Source organism: Odocoileus virginianus, chromosome 12 (genome assembly GCF_023699985.2).
Source record: "Odocoileus virginianus isolate 20LAN1187 ecotype Illinois chromosome 12, Ovbor_1.2, whole genome shotgun sequence".
Taxonomy (NCBI): domain Eukaryota; kingdom Metazoa; phylum Chordata; class Mammalia; order Artiodactyla; family Cervidae; genus Odocoileus; species Odocoileus virginianus.
The window spans coordinates 49,775,121-49,794,889 of record NC_069685.1 but is presented as its reverse complement, the minus strand read 5'-3'; the positions used below and the strand labels follow the sequence as shown (position 1 = coordinate 49,794,889).

The 19,769-nt window shown below is 50.1% G+C and overlaps 1 protein-coding gene across 1 annotated transcript in view; it reads left to right on the top strand.

Annotated features, from left to right (window-relative positions):
* The first annotated feature begins 17,378 nt into the window (after positions 1-17,378).
* SH2B3 (SH2B adaptor protein 3) overlaps positions 17,379-19,769 on the top strand; it is a 37,837-nt gene continuing 35,446 nt past the window's right edge. Inside the window, exon 1 of the mRNA XM_070475180.1 lies at positions 17,379-17,743. The gene's annotated coding sequence lies outside the window, so the exon portion shown is untranslated. The remainder of the gene's footprint in view (positions 17,744-19,769) is intronic.

The window sequence follows — 19,769 nt, the reverse complement described above, 5'->3', positions numbered from 1 at the left end:
CAGCAACTGGTTTAGGAATTCCCAGTGTCCTATTCCGGGTAGAAGGTTAGAACCCGGAGACTCAACGCGCTTTCAGGGGTTAGGTACAGGAGGCAGCGGATTGCTTTGGAAAAAGCCTCGGGGTCCTGGGCGGGACCGTTTGCTAAATAAAGCTCTAGGCTTGAGTGTTCAAACTCCTCCTTGGCTAGCAAATTTAACGCTCAGCTACATTTGGAAAATAACCCTGCGGAAAACGTGGGATTTATTGGGGGGAAAAAAAAAGTAGAATAGGACATTTCAGGCGACAGGACAGTCAATATAGGACTGTTTTATATGGACAGGATGAGTGACACCCCCTAGCCCTGGCCCCAGGTGAAGAAGAAAAGTTCTGGAGTTAGGCAGCCTTGGGTTCAGTCCCAGGAAGTCACGGAGAAATCCATACACTTCTCTAGCCCTCTGCTTCCTCATCCGTCCAGTAAAGACAGTCATAGTATATAAAGTGCATGGCACAGAGCAGATACTCTCAACGAATAGGAATTGCTGTTCCTTTTGTTCCATCCAAAATAACACAGTTCCACTTCCCTAGAGCTCTCTGTACTTCCTGCCCTTGCTACCTCCTCCCCACCACTATATGGGCTTCAATCACTGTCCAGTCCTAGCCTGAGAGCAGGAGAGAAACAGGACAGACCAGGATGAGCTATTCACTCTGCAGCCTTTTGTGCCTGGCTTCTTTCAGTTAGCATCATGTTTTCAAGGTTCATCTCTGTTACTGTGTTTATCAGTACTTCATTCCTTTATGATTGAGTAGTATTCCATTGTATGGACGTACCCCTTTTGGTTTATCCTTCCATCCATAACACATTAGGTTGTTTCCACCTTTGGCTTACTATGAATAGGGACAGTGATTCAGAAGAACTGGAAAGGGGAATTTGAGGACCAGAAGTGGGCTGTGGCTACCGTAACTAATCCTGGTGATTTTACCTGAAAACCATGTCTCAAGTCCATCACTTCTCCTTCTCGGCCACCACTTCCCCATCCCAAGCCACCATCATCTCTCTGTCACCAGGATGTGGGCAGTGGCCCTATTTCGGGTCTCCCTTCTGTCACTCCAACCTCCATGCCCCCTGAATCCATTCCCCATTGAGGGATTGTAGTATTGAATAAAACTCAAGTCAAATCAAGTCATGGCACTTCATTGCTCAGAGCCTTTCCGCGGCTCCCCACTGCCTCAGGAGGGAGTCCAGACTCCTGTCCGTGAATGACAAGGTCCTGGAGTCCTGCTCTCTACCTCCCTCTCCAGGCTCCTCATGCAGTTTCCTATTCCCACTCCCTCAACTTCCACCGTCTGCTTCCCTCTGTTCCCAGAAAGCATCGCGCTCTAGGCCTTTGCGTGTGCCAGTCCCCTTCCAGGGCTAATGCTTCAATTCTTCACGCAGCCATTGCCCCTTCCAGGGGGGCACATGACCACCCCAACACCTCCCTGCTTAGTCCAATGCCTTTGTTTCCTCCAATCACTCTTTCAACCAATATTTATTGAGCACTACTTTTTCTGAGGCTCCAGGGATACAACTTAAAAAGACAGACAAGTACATGTTCATAGCAGCACAGTTCACAGTAGCCAAAAGTGGGAAACAGCTCAAATTTCCATCAACAGATGAGTAAATAAATGAGACATGCATGGTACATCCATACAATGGAATATTACACAGTCATAAAAAGGAATGGGGTACTGATGCATGCTTCAATGTAGATGAATCTCAAAAACATGATGCTGAGTGAATATATTGTGTGATTTCATTTGTATGAAATATCCAGAATAGATACATCCATAGAAAAAGAATGCAGATGGGTGGTTGCCAGGGGCTAGGGGCAGGGGAGAATGGGAATTGACTGCTTAGTGGGTGTAGAGTTTTATTTGGGGCCAATGAAAATGTTTTGCAGTCAGAGATGATGGTTGCACAACATGATGAATGTATTAAATGCCACTGAACTGTTCGCTTTAAAAGGGTTCATTTCATGTCATGTGAATTTCATCTCAATAAATTGTTTTTTTTAAAAATGCCAGACAAGGGCTCCTGCCCTCCCTTACCAGAGAGGGGAAGAGATAAAGCAACATTTATACAGTACATTAGGTAAGGTTAGGACCCAAGGGGAAAATGAAGTGAGGAAAAAGCATATGAATTGTGAATGAGGATGGTGGAGTTGCCATTTCAACTAGACAGGGGAGACCTCCTGGAGAAGGTGTTTTGAGTAAAGACCTGAAGGAAATAAAGGCACAAGCCACGCAGATATCCAGAGGGAACAGCATTCCTGGCAGAGTGAACAGAAAATGCAAAGGCTCAGAAGCAAAACAGAAAACATATCAAGGAGGCCAGTGTGGCTAGAGCAAAGACAGAGTGAGAGGAGAGCTGAGACCAGGGAAGCCTGTGGGCTTTTCTCAGGAGGCTGAGGAAAGGAGGTGAGGTGGGAGAAGACAAGACCCAGGAGAAGCCAGCTGCAGGCAGGGCACCTGGGTTTGATGGCTCTGTGTAAACTGTGACCTCTCTTCCCACCCACCCGCCACATGAGAAGATGCTGTCTCAGAATTTTGTCTGCTGTGTTCACGGCTGCACCCAACCTCCCGCCAGAGCATTCGGCACATAGAAGGTGCTGGGTGACTGGGACATGGCTCAGCTGGAACCAGTCCTCCCAGGCAGGTGCCCAGGGCACCCACCATCTTGCATCCATATCTGGGGCTTCCAACCCTTTCCGCTGATCCCCTACTTCGCCGCCAGTAGGGGAAGACAGTGGTCCAAGCTGGGGTCTGAGGCAGAGTTTCCTTCCACACTGACTGCCCCACCCCAGAAACGGGCAGGACCAACCAGCCCCAAGAAGGAACTGAAATTGTTCTATACCACAAATATGCCAGCCCAGGCCACACGCTGGGAGGATCACAGGGGAGGGGGAATGATGGAAAGGGCTGTGATCCTCTAACTTCAGGAACCGCCCACTCCTCTGTTGGGACAAAACCTGTATCCCGCCAGCCCGGAGCCTGGGTCCCGAGTATGGTCCAGTTTTGCCAAAGGCATGGAGACCTGGGAGTTCTTTTTCTATTTTTTTAACGTTTATATATGTATTTATTTGGCTGCCTCAGGTCTTGGTTGTGTCATGCGGGATCTTTCCTTATGGTGTGAGAACTCTAGTTGTGGTACAGGCATCGGTAGTTGCCGTGCGCAGACTCAGTTGCTCCACGGCACGTGGGATCTTAGCTCTCCGATCAGGAATTGAACCCGTGTTCCCTGCATCGCAAGGCAGATCCTTAACTATTGGACCACCAGGGAAGTCCCAACCCAGGAGTTCTTGCCAATAAATTCCAGTTCATTCCCTGGAGTCAAAGGGAGGATTTGAGAGCCCTGCCTTAAAAGGTGGCATCGCCGACTCTTCTTCCCCCCTATCATTGATGGGGCCTCTCACCCCACCTTCCCCAAACAGATCCCCCAATTCCTGAATGCTTTCTCCCAAGGAGCAATTTAAACCTTCTCTGAGTTTCCCCTGTTCCTTATTAATAACTAAGATGTATTGCATTCTGGCCTAGAGCCACATTCCTTTTGCACAGACCCTCATGTTGAATCTTCAAACCAAGGCTCAGAGAGGGGAGTGACGTGCATACTGTCAACAGGAAGGGGCAGAGCTGATATTACAACCCAAGTCTATTGGATTCCAAAACCCATATTCCTAACCTCCTCATCACCTCCAGTTCAAGTTCAAAGAAGCCTGTCCCAGGACTGCCTTAGCAAAACACAGACTGATAGCCCCTTCCAAGACATAAATCACACCCACTCCCAGGATGCCCAAATGACTGCCTTTGATGTGTGCGTGTTAGTTGCTCAGTCATGTCTTACTCTGTGACCCCATGGACTGTAGCCCTGCCAGGCTCCTCCATCCATGGGATTTTCCAGGCAAGAATACTGGAGTGGGTTGCCATTTCCTTCTCCACTTAGATATGTATATTTATACATATTTTCTGGTTGGGTGGGACTGAAGGGAGGGGGGCTGGCGGGTATGGTCCCCGAGCCACATCCAGGACTATAGAAGTTTAGGGGGAGACCTTGCACTGGCCTGACTCATAAAGCAATTTGTGACCATGCTTTGAGCCAGAAGTTAATGGAGTTAATGTTCACAAGTGGATTCCAGTCTCCACTCTGCCACTTTCAAGTTGTGTGACCTTTAGGAAATCACTTCACCTCTCTGTGTCTTGGTTTCCTCATCTGTAAACCAGAAGAAATAACAGTGACCCATCTTATAAGGTGTTATGAGGGATTTCAAGAATACTAGCTAAAATTTACTAAGCACTTGCTGTGTGTTTTGCTTCTGATGAAAATGCTAAGTAGGAACTGTTTTACCATCCCCATTTCACAAATTTTAAAAGCAAGATGAAATAGCTTGCCTGAATTCGAACAGTGAACAAGTGGATTTTAATTCAGGCAGTCTGGAATTGGAGTCTATGCCTTGCTGCCCCTCTGGGTAATAATATAAAGCTCTTAGAACAGTACCAGTCTATAGTAAATGCTTAATAACTATTAAGGTATTATCTTCTTCTGCTCACAAATTTTGGTTGGCAGTTCAAACATCTTTGACTAATAGAAAATCTTTTTTTTTTAATAGAAAATCTTAAAACAACTAAGTCCTTTTCTGAGAAATGTGTCATTTGGGGTAAGGAAATCAAAATATAGAGCCTTTGGGGAAATAGGTGTATAGGAAATGTTCTGGTGCTCCAAAAAAACCCAGAACCATATCCTAGTAACTATTTCAGGCATGGGTGACCCATGAGGGAACTAACAAACAAGTGTTTAGCAGGACTCTCTTAGTTGCCAAGTGGCTAAAAACTGCACACAAACAGGTTTCAGCCAAAGAGATAATTAACTGACACATGGCTGAGAAGCTTAAGAGTAATTGCTTTCAGGTACGGCTGGATCTAGGTGCAAAGCCATTATCATCAGGTCTCAGTTTCTCCCAGTCTCTGGGTTTTGCTCTGCTCTGAGTAGATTCATTCTTGGGCAGTGTAGCGCCTGAAAGCTCTGAACTTATGTCCTCACAGCTCCAGACGAACAGAAAAAGTCATTCTCTTATCAGACTGTTCTACACAAACCTGAAGCTGATTTTCACTGGGCTTGTGGGCTGACCTGTCTATCTCTGCAGAAGTAATTAGAGACAGGAGAGAAAGCTCAGCCCCAGGGAACATCCTGAGCCAAGACTGCAAGGACCTGACTTGACTGTGGCAAGCGGAGGTCGGGCGGCCATGCTGAGGGCGATCATAGGAGACCATCTCAGCAACGAAGGGAGGCCGGCTTGGGGAAAATGGAGATGTGAGGCTCAGCTGCTCTCTGCAGCCCTCTGCCCTCAGCTTCCTGCTGCTGTGTCTAAAAGTATTGCCGAATACTTCGCTCTCTCTTCTGTTCTCAGTCCCTCCTCTCCTCGGCCCTGCGGCTCCTGCGGCCTCAGAGCGGTGAAGTAACCTGAATGAGGTCACACAGCCAGCAGCCAAGGCAGAGACCAGAGGCCCCAGGCCGCTGGCCCCAGAGTCCAGCTCTTGGCCAGGGGAGTAGCCTGAGGCACTCCGCTCAGGCACCCTCAGCCCAGGGCCAGATGCTGAAGGGAAGTGACGCAGCCGCCTGAGGCTCCAGAGACAGCCCCTTTCCATCTGGACGGTAAACGGTCCTGAGAGCCCTCAGAGCAGAGGACGCCGCAGCCTCCTTAGCCAGCAGTCTAGGCCTTCAAGCTTACTCCTACTTCTCGACTCCATTTTCTTCCTGCCCACTAGCCATTCTCTGCTCCTCTCTGTGTATCTCAAGGTCTTACGCCCCAGAGAGGACCTGCTTGCCTTGCGGCCACTTTTGAACCTAGCATCCCTGCTGGACGACCTTCCTGGGGCTCCTCTAGGCTCACCCTGAGGCCAGGCTCACTTTCCAGATGCTGGCAAGGCGTCGCGTGGCCACCGCACATTGACCGCGATCGTGGAGCCAGCCTGGCTGATCTGCCGGGGTGCAGTGGCCCACGCTCTCATACACCCTCTGTGGGACCGTCCCCAGCTTCTGCCAGGTCAGGGGTAGGAATGCAACCTGGGTGGGAAGCCTCGAGCAGCCCATTTTGGGGTCAAAGCCAGCCTGGGGGCAGGACATGAGAAGAGCCCATTTCCAAACTCCCTCCAAATCCTCACTCCTTTAGCTAACCGTTTGTTTTTTTTTTTTAACTTTTTAAAAATTGAGATGAAATTCACATAGCATAAAATTAACCACCTTAAAGTACAACTCAGTGGCATTTGGGCTTCCCTGGTGGCTCAGACAGTGTAGAATCCACCTGCAATGCAGGAGACCTGAGTTTGATCCCTGGGTTGGGAAGATCCCCTGGAGGAGGGCATGGCAACCCACTGCAGTATTCTTGCCTGGAGAATCCCCATGGACAGAGGAGCCAGACATGAGTTGCAGAGAGTCAGACATGACTAAGTGACTCTAAGCACAGCACATGGCACAGTGACGCTTAGTCCATTTGGTGTGGTGCAACCACCACCTCTATATCTAGTTCCAGAACATTCTCATCACCCCGAAAGGAGACCCAGACCTATTAGTACCCATTAGCAGTTGCTCTCCAAGTTCTCTCTTCTCCCAGGCCCTGGCAACCACAGGAGTCCGTGTTCTATCTCTATGGATTTACCTACTCTGGATAGTTTATGTAAATGGAATCATATCCAAATGGAATCACAGTGTGATCCTTTGTGTCTGGCTTCTTTCACTCAGCCTATTGCTTCAAGGGTCGTCCACACTGTAGCATGTGTCAGTACTTCATTCCTTTTCTAAATTTATTTTTAATTGATTTATTTTGTATTGGAGTATAATTGCTTCCCCAGTAGCTCAGCTGGTAAAGAATTCACCTGCAATGCAGGAGACCCCGGTTCGATTCCTGGGTTGGGAAGATCCTCTGGAGAAGGGATAGGCTACCCACTCCAGTATTCCTGGGCTTCCCTGGTGGCTCAGCTGGTAACGAATCCACCTGCAATGCGGGAGACCTGGGTTGGGAAGATCCCCTGAAGGTGGGAAAGGCTACCCACTCCAGTATTCTGGCCTGGAGAATCCCATGGACTGTCCATGGGGTTGCAAAGAGTCGGACACAACTGAATGGCTTTCACTTTCACTTCATACTTTAATATGTTGATGCTACTTTTAATGTATTAACAGATAGGGGAGGAGACTATTAAGCTGTTCTCAGTCATCTACTCCTCAGGGTAAAGGAAGGACTGAGACAGGTTTAGCTGATAATAATCAGCATCATTGAGTGTCCTGTGTTAAGCTCTTTACACACAGAATTTCCCTGAATCTTCACAAGTACATTTTGCAGAGGAGGAAACCGAGGCTTAGAGAGATCAAGCCAGCATGAAGGTAACAGAACCAAGGCTCCCATCAAAAGTCTGTGCTTTGGAATCAACCACCATCCACCGATGATCATGATGTACCTACTGTTTATCTCAGACCATGCTTCGAGTGCCTAATACATGCCAGGTCAGAGCTGCAAACCAGAGATTCAGAGATAAGCAAAACACCAGCCTCACGCCCCAGGAGCTCAAAGCCTGGAAGGTACACAGACAAATGAATGAGATTGCAACTTAACGGAGAAGACTTCTCTGTCTCAGAGGCTTGATACAGAGGAAGCCAAAGAGAGGCCAGAAGTCACAGTGTCCCAGGGAACCAGAGTTAACTTCGGACAGAGGTCACATTTCAGGTGGTTTCCTTTGGTTTGTTTTCATTTTGGCCACATCATGCAGCATGCAGGATCTTAATTCCCCAACTAGGAATAGAACCCATGCCCCCTGCAATGGAAGGCACCAGAGAATTCTCCTTTGGGGGGTAGTTTATTTGTTTTTTCAGGTGATTTTGAAGGATACATATATATGAGTTTGCCAAGCAGAGGAAAGGGAAAGGGAACGGTAGGCAGTGAAAATAGTATGGGCAAAGGTCTGAAAACATGAAGCAGGAGACAGAAAGAAGTCTGGTATGGCCAGAGAGTCTGGAGTTTGATAGATATTGTAGTGAGAGGAGGTCGTCAGGAATGAGAAGAGGCTTGGGATGTCAGGCTGAGGTGCTTGAATTTTATTCAGAAGGTAACAGGAGCCATCGAGGGTTTAGAGCAGGGAACAAACATGACACATAATCAGGTTTGTGCCTTGGAAATGAATAATAATAATAATTGCATGTATTGAGCACCTATTGTGTGGCAGGAACGTCTACATTAATTATTTTACTTAGTTTTCAATACAATCCTGTGAGGTAGGTTCATGCTTTATCTGCATTTTACAGATGAGGAAACGGAGGCTCAGTGAGCACAAGTCACTTGCCCAGAGTGACCCAGCACTAAAGGAAGAAGCCACAAATTAAACTATGCCCCACATCCGTGCTCTAGACCTTCGTGGCCATTTGACAGTGGATTGGAGGCATCAAAACTGAGGCCTGGGAGCCTTCCGGGAAGGCTTGGGGGGCATCCAAGAGCGACTCTTGGGAGATAGGGTGCAGGAGGTGGATTGCGGCGCGCCCGCCACCATCCAGGCCACCAGGGGGCGCCAGAGCCTCGCGCAAACGCGCTGCTGCCCTCAGGGCCGCCGCCTGGGAGTCCGGCCAAGCTCGCGCCGGGGAAGTTCCGGCGCCCCACGCTGATCCCCGGGCAGGGGTGGGGATCGCTGGAGTAACTAGGTTGTAAGTCCTCTGCGGAGCCATTAGGACCTTTAATTACCGGGATTGGAAGTGAATAATTATCTGCGCGGCCTCAGGCCACTGAGTCACTTCCCCTCAGAAACCAGATTCCCCGGGCGGAAGAGGGGGCGGCTCACAAGTCCCTGGGCTGGGCTGGGCTGGGCTGGGCTGGGCTGGGGACCCTTGGGGTGGACGTGGGTCGCACAGCCGGCGCTGACGATTTTGGTCAAGGTCTGAATTCTGCAGCCTGAGTGTCAATCAGTGAAGGGCCACTTACCGGCTAGGGTCCTTCGCCTCTCTGTCCCTCAGTTTCCTCCTCTGTCAAAGGGAGGGAAACATTCTCTCCATACGGTTTGCTGGGAAGATTAAATCATTCAATTCATAGAAAGCCTTCAAAATGGTGCCTGGCACATAATGCTGTCATAATAGTTCATTCTGTTTTTACTGTCACTGTTATTATTACTTGGGTAGCATAAGCAGTTAAGAGCTGAGGTTCTTCAATCAGATAGACCTGAATCTAGTCCAGATGCTTCAATCACTTGCCAGTTGTGTGGCTTTTTTTTTTTTTTCACTGCCTTATGCCTCAGATTCATCATCTGAAAAATAGGGAAATTCATAGCACACCATTCACAGTGGGGAGGGGGGTGGGGGGATAAAATATTGCCTGTGATGGTCTCAGCTGGACACGCACTTCCGGAAATGGAGTCCAGATTATAAAAACTGCTCATCCTTTTTTTAGACAAGGACTTGGAGCAATCTTAGTCTGGAAGGCACTGGCAGGACTGAAAAGGGAAGTAAATCTTTGGGAAGGAAGCAGAGGGTGTAGAAGGCATCAAGCACCTGGGCTCAGCAGATTAGACCCCAGCCCAGGAATCTAGCCCTGAGTTCTGACAGCTCAGGAGGAAAGAGGAAGAAGCCAGTTGCATAATTCTTTTCTGGCCAGGGATACCCTTTCCTGAACCTCCCAGAGTCAGCTGGACACTGATGGGTGGGGATCATGGTGGCTGGACAACCCTAGAGCTGTCTTGAGCTCTGTATTCGTTTACTATTGCTATGTATTAAATTATTGCCCAACTTAGTGGCTTGAAATGGTAAACATTTATTATTTCATATGATTACAAGAATTTCGGAGCTGTTTAGCCAAGTGTGTCTGGCTCAGGATCTTTCATGAGATTATAGTCAAAACAGGGGCTTGAGCTCCCTTCATGTGAAGGCTTGACTTGGGGTTGGAGGATCTGTTTCCAAAATGGTGTACTCAGGGGGTGGGAGGGAGGACAAAGTTGGTCTGACTCGGGTGACCCTCCCATCTAAGTGCCTTCTTTGTAACGGCGAACCCCACAGTTTGATAAGAACTAAAGAGAAAGCCAGATCCTCCCCCTGCCCCCCAAAAATAGTGTATTCACATGGCTGTTGCCTGGGGGTCTCTGTTTTTTTCTGCCTCTGGGCAGGAGGCCTCAGTTCCTCACCATGTGGGCCAGCCAGTAAAGCTGTTTGAGTGTCCTCATGAGGTGCTGGGAGACAAAGCAGCAGGGCAGAGATAGAGCATGACGGCAGTGGGGAGGGGCCTGTCCTAGGTTTGGTGGGCAGGGACCTCCAGGGAGTGAATGAATTGAGGGATGGAAACATCTGGTAGAAGGACATTCTGGGCAGAGGAAATAGCCAGTGCAGAGGCTCCGAAGGGGCAACATGATGGTATATTTGAGGAACAGTGAGGAGCTCCGTGTGGTCCGATTATCCTTTGATAACAATCAGATACAGAGCATTCACTGGGTACCCACTAGGGACTAAAACTCCGTACGTAATTTCACTTTCCTTTACCCACTACTATTATGCCCATTTTACAGACTGGGGACACTAAGGCTCAGAAAATGGGAATCTCTTGCTAGAGGTAACATGTAGTGCTGAGATTAAAAACCCAGACCTGGAGAACTCCAGCACCAGCTTTCTTAGTCAATTTTGGAGGGACATGAACATTCAGTCCATTGCATTCCATTCCTGGTTTCCCCAAATGCATGTCCTTCACACATGCAAAATGTGTTCAAGAGCTCCCAAAGTCTTAACTCCTTCCAACATCAACCCAAAAGTCTATAGCCCAAAGTCTCACCTAAACGTTATGAGTGAAACTCGAAGTACAATTCATTTTGAGGCAAGTTCCTTTCCAGCTGTGAAATCAAACCTGTTATGTGTTTTCAAGATACAGTGCTGGGTACTTCCCTGGTCGTCCAGTGGTTAAGACTTTGTTCTCCCAATGCAGGGTGCATGGGTTCAGTCCCTGGTCAGGGAATTATTAATAAATACCACATGCCACAAATAAGACTTGGTATAGCCAAATTAATTAACAAATAAATATTGAAAAAGATACAGTGGGAGACAGGCACAGGACAGACACTCCCATTCCAAAACAGAGAAATAGGAAAGAAAGGTCCCCAGCAAGTCCAAAACCTTAAGGCTCCAAAATAATCCTCTTTGGCTAGATGCTCTACCTTCCAGGCATCCTGGGTCTGTGTGTGTGGGGAGGGGTGCCTTCTGGACAGACAAGGTGGCTTTCTTGCCCCTGAAAGCTTTGCTGGGCAGGAGCTGGGCCCCAAGACTCTGTGTTGCTCCCATCGCTTTGCCAGGCGCTCCTGGACTGGAACCTCACACAGGTGGCTCTACACGCCTGGTGGCCCTCTGGCTAGATGGTGCTCCTGCAGCTCCTCCGATGTCCTGGTAGAGGCAGTCACGCCCGCTGTCCCCCCAACTCCCACCCACCACACACACAGCTTGGCAGGTTGCAGTGCGGCTGCTAGAGCCCTGTGGAGCGGCATGGGTCCATCCACCTTGTGCAGAGAGCAGAGTCCTGCAGGGGAGGCCCCTCCTCTGAAATCCTCCTCCCACCCAATCCCTTGCCCTCTGGGCCTGTGATGAGAGGACAGCCCTGATGAGCTCCAAAATGCCTGTGGGGTCATTCTTCCAGTGTCTTGGACGGGTCTCGGCAGCAAACTTCTTTCTAGGTCCTCATCAGAATCGCCCTTAATAGTGGGTTCCCAGGCAGTGTAGGCTTTTCCTAGCACGCACCTGCAAACTCTTTCAGTGTCTACCAATCACCCAATTCCAAAGCTGCTTGCACATTTTTAGGTATTGGTTATAGCAGAACCCCTGCTTCTTGGTACCAGTGTTTGTTCAGGCTGCTATAACAAAATACCATAAATTGAGTGCCTTATAAACTACAGTCATTTATTTCTAGTGACTGGTGAGAGACAGGTTTCTGATTCAAAAGTGGTGTTTTCCAGCTGTAAGCTCATATGGCAGAAGCAGAGATGGCTCTCTGCTGGGTCTCTACAGGGGCACTGATCCCATTCATATGGTCTCTGTTCTCCACATCTAATCACCTCTAAAGGCCCCACCTCCTAACACAATTTGCTTGGGGGAGGTTAGGATTTCAGCCTGAAAGTGGGGGCATATACACATTCATGCAATTGCACCATTCACTACCCAACTAGGGAGTAGCCAGCCACTCAGGCCTCTTCCCCATCTGCAGCTCAGACTTTGTGCTCAGTAGGAAGGGGACAGTTCTGCAGAAGCACACGTTTTACAGATGTTTACACCAAGGCTGGACAACAGTCTTGACTCTCAGACTTTGGTGATCTCATGTGTAAATTGGGTGTGAGGGTCTGTCACCTGCAGGGCTTGTCTCTGTGGCCACTACTCTTCACAGCCTGTGAGGGACATTTGACTTACATCCCATTATAGGTTACAAGTAACACTATTGGGCTTCCCTGGTGGCTCAACTGGTAAAGAATCCGCCTGCAGTGCAGGAGACCCTGGTTCGATTCCTGGGTTGGGAAGATACCCTGGAGAAGGGATAGGCTACCCACTCCACTATTCCTGGGCTTCCCTGGTGGCTCAGCTGGTAAAGAATTCGCCTGCAATGCGGAGACCTGGGTTTGGTCCCTGGGTTGGGAAGATCCCCTGGAGGAGGACATGGCAACCCATCCGAGTATTCTTGCCTAGAGAATCCCCATGGACAGAGGAGCCTGGCAGGCTACAGTCCATGGGGTCGCAAAAAGTCAGATATGTCTGAGCAACTAAGCACAGCACAGCACATTGAGCACATGCTATGTGGAAGTGCCAACCAATCTCTCAAGCTCTTAATGCATCAAATTCTCCCCCACAACCTAATGAGATCCGCCCTGTAATTGTTTCCATTTTACAGATGAAGAAACTGAGGCTTAGAGGCTAAGTGATCCCACAGCTAAGCAGACGCTGAACTCTAAATTCTAAATCTATCTGAGTGACCCCCTAGAGCCTTTATTCTTAATTATGGGCTTCCCCCAAACAATGGCTTCCTGCCCTAGAAGTGGGGAGAAACTCTGATGAGGGTCAGTGATTTAACTTTTCAGTTCTTCAGTTTCTTCATCATAAAATAAAGTTAATAATAATAATAGTACTTACTCTAGGGCTGATGTGAGAGTTAAGATATGAAATGTTCAGAGCTAGTACAGTAGCCACTCACACGTGTGGCTATTTAAATTTTAATTCATTCAGTTCAGTTCAGTCGCTCAGTCATGTCCACCTCTGCGACCCCATGGACTGCAGCACGCCAGACTTCCCTGTCCATCACCAACTCCCGGAGCTTGCTCAAACTTACTTCCATAGAGGTGGTGATGCCACCCAACCATCTCATCCTCTGTCATCTGCTTCTCCTCCTGCCTTCAATCCTTCCCAGCATCAGGGTCTTTTCTAATGAGTTAGTACTTCGCATCAGGTAGCCAAAGTATTGGAGTTTCAGCTTCATCATCAGTCCTTCTAATGAATATTCAGGACTGATTTCCTTTAGGATTGACTGGTCGGATGTCCTTGCAGTTAATTCATTAACATTAAAAAAAGTTACAGATTCATTTCTTCAGTGACACTAGCCACATTTCAGATAGTGGTAGCCTCATGTGGTGACCATACTGGACAGCACAGATAAAACATTTCCATCACCACAGAAAGTTCCATTTGTTGGCACTGGTAGAGAGCAATATGTGTCATGAAACAAGCCTCAAAAGCTGTTAACCATGGGAGAAGGAAATGGCAACCCACTCCAGTACTCTTGCCTGGAAAAGTCCATGGACCGAGGAGCCTGACAGGCTGCAGTCCACGGAGTTACATGACAGAGCACACATGCATGAGGAGGGTGGAGGAAGATGGGTTGGTAGCAATAAACTGTTAGAACTAAAAGCAAACAAGAAAAACCTGTTAATCATGTTATATATAATTAATCCTAGATCATTTGTTATTATAATTATAGTATGTTATATGTGTATTTATACCTATTAATTCTAGACTTATTTTTATACTTATTAATATGTAATCTACTTATTAAGTGCAGTTATTGTTAGTCCTAGAACTGTTGACATGACAATATTACATTTATTATTAATCTTATTACTATCCTATTGTTTTATGTTTATGATTATTAATCCTATCACCATTATTTTCTTTATAATTTCGTTTATTTTTGGCCGTGCTGGGTGGGTCTTTGTTGATGCGCGAGTTTTTTTCTGGTCGTGGCAAGCGCGGCTCCTCCCTAGTTGCAGTGCAGGGTGGTTTCTTGCGCAGATGCAGTTCCCGGCCTCCAGACACAGGCTCAGGAGTTGTGGCCATGGGATTAGTTGCTTCATGGCATGTGGGATCTTCCTGGATCAGGGATCTAATGGGTGTGTCCAGCATTGGCAAGCAGATTCTTTAACACTGAGCCACCAAGGACGCTCCCCCATTATTATTATTAATATAAGCTACCATTAATACTATTAATCCTAGACCTGTTATTATTATACTTATTGTAACTACTAATATCCTATTGCTATTTTATATTTGCAATTAATCTTGTAATAGTTAGCAGTGTATTATTAGTTAGACTTCATAATTGTTATTACATTGTTATGTTTATTGTTATAGATCCTTTTACTATTAACCCCGTGCTGGTTAAATTTTGTTATTAATATCAGTTGTTAATTCACTATCAATGGTCCGATTAAGTATTGACTAATAGTTATCGACTACTCTTCTGTTACTGTTGTTAATCCTGAGGGTATCCGAGCCCCGAAACTTGGCAGGCAGTAGGTGCGCTCCGGCTCAGCATTTTCACCGTCAGAAGGAAGGGCGGTCGGCTCCCCCCCAAGACCGCTTTGTTTCCGGGGAATTCGAATAAACCTCTTACTCCCTTTGGGCCCCAGTGACCTGTGAAGTGGGAGGAGCCTAGGCCGGCCAGCCTGCCCGCGGAGATGAAATCGCTGCTCTGAGCCGTGATGCTCTGAAATCTAGGGCAAGGCGGTGGAGGGGTATTCTCTGAAAACCCTTTGCCTTTCTAAGGAAAAACAAAAACGAAGTGAGAAGTCTCAGCCGCGGAGAGCACTGAAACAAGAAACTGGACTCTGGAGGGGACGCGTGGCGAGAAGAAATTAAACGAGAAAGGAAACCACTTGGGGCCTCAGAGAAATCTGGCGCGAGGGAAGGCTTGCACTGTGATTAAAAAGGGGAAGAACCACAAGTCTCCATTTAAGTCAGCAAAGCTGCCGTGAGAGGGAAAGTGCTTGCGGCTGGCAGATTTCAGCAACCATTTGACAACTGCTGTGTACCTGGCCGTTCTGTTGGTGCCATCAACAGCCGTGTGACTGCAGGCGAGTAATTGCTCTCTGTGGACCTCAGACTCCCCAGATGTGAGAAAGAGATAATAATACGGGGTGATCGGGTTAGGCTTCCCTGACGACTTACTCCCTTTGTCCCACATCATCAGCTGCTGTGTGAACATTACTGGGGCACCTCCTTATGGGTTGCCAGCTGCAAACTTGGCAGCTCAAATGCAACAGGTCCTTCTGTGCAAAACCCTCCATGGCTCTATTGCTCCCAGGATAATTCCCAGACCTGCCACCAGGACCTTTAAGTCTCCATGCGAGGGGCCTCCTTCATCTTGTCCCACCTGTCAGTCCAGGCATCACCACTGCTTTCTTGACTTCCCTTGAATACATCAAGTTTATTCCAACTTCAGGATCTTTCCAGTTATTGTTCTTTATCATGCCTCGATCCTTCTTGTTGTGAGGTGGAGGAGAGGGGTGGTCTCATCCCAAATATTAGTTCCTTAGAAGGTCCTCCAAGCATACAGTCTCAGAGAGCCTGGGAAGCACTCTCCATCCTGTTACTGTTTTGTCATCTTCATAATACATTATCCCACTTTCTATTTATTCATGTTCCATGTCCCCTCATCAGAATGTCAGCTGAGGACAAGGGATGCCCATGAAGGCAGGGATATTTGTCTGTCTCATTCAGTGCTGTGTCCCCAGCACTCTGAACAATGCCTGACATACATATTTATGGAAAGCACACGTCTGTGGCCAGTTCCTTCAAGGTTATTGAACTCTAAGGATCCTACAGCAGACAGTCCCCCTTCCGCCATCTGTTGAAATCTGGAAATCCCCATCTTCTGGGGGAACCCCTTCCTGTAGCACCAACGGCAGGACTCAGGCCTGATTGTTGAACAAACACTAGCAGTGTTTCCCCTTGGGCAAAGCCCCTTGCTAAGTGCTTTAATGCATTAACTCATTTAATTCTCACAACAACTCTGGGTTATGTGTACTCTTATTATTTCCATTTCATAGATGAGGAAATTGAGGTGTGGAGAAGTCAAGTCATTTGCCCAAGGTTAGTAAGAGGGGGAGGCAGGGGAATGGAAGAGGGTGTTGTCTGGAAAGAGTCCATGTGGCCCCTGCAAGCTGGGGGTGTGAGCGACTTGTTTCCTGCTGTGGGAGGGAGAGAAGAGCAGACATTCCTCTCTCCCCTCCCTCCCATGTGTTAGAGGAAGGACTGGCTGGGTGTAGTATGCTCCCCCTCAGGCTAGTGCAGACCCCACTGTGAACCACATCCCACTTATGGCTCAGATAAAATGAAAGTAGCCCCGGGAAGAGCAGAGAGGGAGGCCCAGAGGCCATGGGAGCCAGCGATTCAGGAGGGCTTCCTGGAGAAGGATGCCCTCCTGGAGTTGGGAAATGGATGGGCCCATAGAGGCCCGTCTACAGGGCCATGGGTTACGACAGGGGCAGAGCTGAGGGTGGCGCTATGGGGGGTCGGCTCAGTAGAGTTGAGGATAGTCGGGGCTGGGCGGGGTTGGGATCCTTCCCCGGGTGATGATGAAAGCTGCGGTCGCTATTGCACTGACCGGCCCGGCGCGCGCAGATAAGGCCCGACAGGAGGGAGTCGGCAGGGTCGCGCCCCCTCGAGGCCAGGAGCCTTGGCCTGGCCCCGCCTTCAGACCCCGCCTTTCCTTCATCCAACCCCGCCCCCATAGCGTGGAGGCTCGCGTGGTGGTCGCTGGCGCTCACTGGGTGGGGCCAGGGTTTCCCCGCCCCTCCGGCCGTTCATTCCCTTCTTTAGGCTTTGCGATTCGCCATCGGGTGGGCGAGCTGTGGGCGTGGTTTAACAAGGGCCCGCCTCTCCGGGCTTGCGATTGAGACCCCAGAACTCGGTCAGTTGAGGAGAAACCGGGCTGGTGGGCGGGGCAAGGACCAGCCCCGCCCCTCAAGCCCTGTTTTCCCCTCCCCCCTTGCCTCCGGCCAAGTCCGGCTCGCGGGCGGACTGGGGGCGGGGCTTAGCGTGGCCAGGCCCCGCCCCGGCCCCGCCCCTCTCGTAGCCGCCCTCCCCCGCCGGGCTCTGCTAGCACAGCCGGTTCCTCTTTACATAACGGCGCGGGGCGGCATGGGCTCGGGCCACCGCCTCCGCCCGGCTGCCCGCCCGGACTGTCGCGGCCCGCGGTGGCGACGTCGGCGACAGCAAAGTTTCCCCGGTGGCGGCCGGGAGGCGCATCCTCCCGCAACTGTCAAGCGCTGGCGGCGGAAATGATGAGGCGCTGGCCATTTTCCGAGCCCGGGTTTCCTGCCTGAGCCCCGCTCGAGCGAGCCGCGAGCCAAGAGCCGGCGCGCGGGAGAGAACGCGCCCGGGGCGGGGGCCCGCCCGCCCCCTCGGGATTTCGGGGGGCCGGGGGCGCGCGACGCCATGGGCCGGCCGGGCCCGGACCCCGTCTCTCTCAGGTAAGCACGCCTTTCCCAGAGCTTCCCTCCTCCGGGGCTGGAAGGGCTTCAATGGGGGACGGGGAGGCCCCGTGTCCCGTTCTGCCCAGTGCCTGCGCACTCCCGCAACTGCCTAAAATATTGTCCTGCTGCTCACTCTGGTGGGGGTGTTCAGGGGTGACCGTCCCCCAGCTCCTGCGACACCCTCCCAGCCGACACCCACACACGTGTTGGGGATGTAGTGGGGGTAGCTGAGGCAGTGGGGGAGGCGCTGGGAAAGGGTTTGGCTGATACTCCCAGCTGCCTCTTAATGTAGCCCAGCCAGTCAATTTGTACCTAGAGAGGAGGGTTTGAGGGGTCACTGCTTTGATACCTTGAAAGTGAAAGTAGTCAAACTGAGCCCGAGAGAATGGAAGCGTCCTCTTGGAGTGGGGCACAGGCCTCTCCCTACTCTCCCAGGCGAGGCCATGTGGCTAAGGGGCTAGTACTCACCGCCCCCCCACCCCCAGCAGTCCAGAAACCCCTCTCCCCATTATTCTTTACCTCAGGGAGGTGGGGTGGCCCAGGCGCCCCCATGCTGCAGAATCTGGGGGTTCAAAAGGGTTAGGGCTTCCAGAGCTCAGTTCTCTTTGGACTGGTACCTTCCCACCCTGGACATGGGGCTCCAGGGGAATCCTTCCACCCAAAATAAACAGGGACACAAGTCATTGGCCTAATAGGTCATCAGGGCTGGAAGGTATTTCAGAGGCCCTTAATGCCTGGTGCAGAAATCCCCTCCCTCCCCTCATTCTGTTCTTGGGGGTTTTGGGGGCAGTGGGGACTGCATTTGAGGAACTGGGGAGGGGGGCCTGCCTGCCATTCCACTTTTTTTTCTTGAGTTTCCTCATTCTCCTGTTTCTCTTCCCCATTCCCGGGCCACAATGATGTAGGTAAGGAGTTCACTGCCTGCAGCTGGGGGCCTCCAGGGAGGGGAATGACCAGGCCGGACTGAGTGGGAGGAAGTGAAATTGGGCTCCAGGAGGGGGTTTCTGAACAGAGGGCCTGGCAAAACGAAGTCTGGAGGGCTAAGGACCAGCTTTGGGAGCAGGAGAGGCAGAGATCTGCCCTGGGAGATGAGATTCCTTCGACACCCAGCAGCTGCCCTGCTCAGCTGGGGCAGCCAGTCCATTCCCATTTACAGTCCAATCCCTAGGACCCCTGCCAGGGCGGTGGGCACATGCATCTCCAGAGTTGTGGGTGCGAGTTGTGTCTGAATTTCCCATCACTGACCTGGCTGCCAGAGCGGAAACAGCGCTGGAGGCCCCCTGGGGCCCAGAGACCCAGCCGTAGTGGGGGGAGAGCGGACTGAGGCCCCTTGTCAGGCTGGGGTCAGCAGATGAGAGGCCAGGGCCCGTTGGGGAAGTTGGATGGGTTTTTAATACACTTTTTCTGAGCTTTTTCCCACAACCCCCCTCTGGGAGGGAAAATCCTTTGGAGCCAAAGGGTGAACATTCCTAGAACTCGTGTGAGTCTCTGTGGGCCGTGGAGGAGCCAGCTGGGAAGGGGCTGGACTAAAGCATCAGCTTCTGGCGTCTGAGTTCCTTCGGGGGCTCAGTAGTGACGGAGGAGGGTCGTGGAAGCTTAGGTTCCATACCTCCACTGCTTTTTCCCAGCCGAGGGCATGGGCAAGTGACACTTGTGAGCCTCGGTCTCCCCCTGTGTGAAACGAGGTAATAATAGGTTTGTGGTAGGCACATAATGAGCCTGGCAGGAAAGGTTCACTTACAGGTGGTGGTGGTTTTCCTCATTACCATCATTAGTGTTATTGTTACTGGCTGTGGAATCTTTGTTCATCAGCATCCCTTGAGCACCACCTGCACGAGCAGCTCTGAGGTTTCCTGAGTTCTGGGAGAAGAATTCTGGAGTTCTTGGACAGGGTGAGATGTTGGTGATTCCCAGCTCTATGGCCTTGCTTAATAACCCCCCCCCCCACCTCAGTTTCTTCATCTGTCAAATGGGTGTGATATTAGTACCTACTTCTTTAGGGTCATTGGAACCATAAATGAGT